We start from the raw sequence: 2,138 nt of genomic DNA, 5'->3' as shown, positions 1-2,138 counted from the left end.
TGGACACACATGAGCCACCGAGCCTGGCAAGCAAAAGAATCAGCCTTGATGGAAATGGCCAGGTGAGGGGCATCTACTCAGTGTGATTTCTTTTGTTATTAAGAGTTTTAGTGTGGTGGCTTTTCAAATTCCCGTTGTAGTAGTAATATACTGGGCATGTGAGCAGACCCATGGTCTTTTGCGGGGCTGGAATCACAGAAGTATTGAGAAGCTAATCTCATTTTCAACTGCTGTGCACTGGTGGTAGCGGCTTTGTATTAGGTCATGCAGTTTGAACATCCGGCCAGTAGGGGCGCTTGCAGGTAAGAGCCGGCTATGGGGCAGCAGAAGGATTTACGCTTTACCAGTCATTAAAGTGGGAGATTTGTCATGTTCCAGATCTTAGAGAGAAGACTTTTAGTTATTTCTCATTCAGTCTGATACTACCTGAAAGTCTCTTGAATATGACTTTTATTTTGTCGAGATGTATTTCTATACCCATTTTTTAATGTTTTTTTTCATGAAAGGATGTTGAGTTTCATCAAATGCGTTTTCAGCATCAATTGAAAAAATATTATAAGTGGATTAAAGATCTAAACGTAAAACCTAAAACTATAAAATCTCTGGATAATAACCAAGGAAATACAATTTAGGACATAAGAACTGACAAATGCTTTATAATGAAAATGCTAGAAGCAGTTGCAACAAAATCGAAAATTGACAAATGGAACCTAAGTAAATTAAAGAGCTTCTGTATAGCAAAATCCCATCAACAGAGTAAACAGGCAACCTATAGAATGGGAAATAAAATATTTACAACCTATACATCTGACAAAGGTCCAATAATAATATATACATGGAACTTTAAAAAACATTCAAGAAATAAAAGTGACCAAGGGACACTTCAAAAAAGACCTATATGTGGCCAACAAGCATAGGAAAAAATGCTGAATACCACTATCATTAGAGAAATACTTACCAAAACCGCAGTGAGGTACCATCTCAAATCAGTTAGAATAGTTAATCTTTAAAAAAATTAACAGAATTTTATGATTGAAGAAAAAAGGGGAAATTTATACACTTCTGGTGGGAATGTACATTAGTTCAACCATTGTGGAAAGCAGTGTGGTGATCCCTCAAATAATCTAAAACAGAAGTTTCATTTGACCCAACAATCCTACAACTGGACAGATACCTAAAGGAATATAAACATGTAGGTTCATTGCAGCACTGTTCACAATAGCATAGACATGGAATTCACCTAAATCCCCATCACTGGCAGAATGGATAGAGAAAAGTGTGCTACAAACAGCTATGGAATACTATGCAGCTAAGAAAAGAATGAAATTATGTCCTTTGTAGGAACATGATGGAACTGGCAGTCTTTATTCTTAGCAAACTAATTCGGGAACAGAAAACCAGATACTATATGTTCTCACTTATTGGTTGGAGATAAACAAAAGAAATATTTTCCAGGGACTGAGTCTTCCTTATTCAACAAGTCATTCTAAATTAAGTGTTCAACAAGTTGCTGATATTGATTTAAATATTCTATTTCATCTGGACCACTTATATCACTCAAAAGCAATGAGAACTATATTTATCAGTGGGATTCTAGGATAATAAATATCTGAATAGTGAGAATATGAAGGATATGGATGGTTTTTTAACTCAATGGGCACATAACTAGGGGAGACACTATATCCCTATGAATAAGTTATTCAGACTTCAGAGATAAATAATGTTTCCTATGTTGTGTTTGTGACTTGGAAGTGGTGGATTGAAGAGTGTGGTAGGTGCACAGACCAAGTGGATCAGAAATCAACATGTAAAGATGATGATCTATGGACATGATCTAAAACCATGTCAAATCATTCTATTTAATGGAGTTTGACATAAAACACAAACTTATTCAAAATACAAATTACTTGGTAATTATTTGGGGAGATATGAATTCATCAAGAAATTCAAATTCCTATTTCTATTTCAACCCCTGATTCCTACCATGAATGGGAGGGAAATCTCACAGCCAATCACACATCAGAGGGCAAATCTGTAAACCAAGATTCTTTCCATTGAAGGTCCTGGGAGGCCAGGACCCTCAGGAAAGTGCTGGGGAGTCTGTCTTGGGAGTGCCCAGCAGATCTCAGAAGTCTCCA

This window comes from Rhinopithecus bieti, unplaced genomic scaffold (assembly GCF_001698545.2).
Source record: "Rhinopithecus bieti isolate Rb0 unplaced genomic scaffold, ASM169854v2 scaffold_64461, whole genome shotgun sequence".
Taxonomy (NCBI): Eukaryota; Metazoa; Chordata; class Mammalia; order Primates; family Cercopithecidae; genus Rhinopithecus; species Rhinopithecus bieti.
This window is presented reverse-complemented; position numbering follows the sequence as displayed.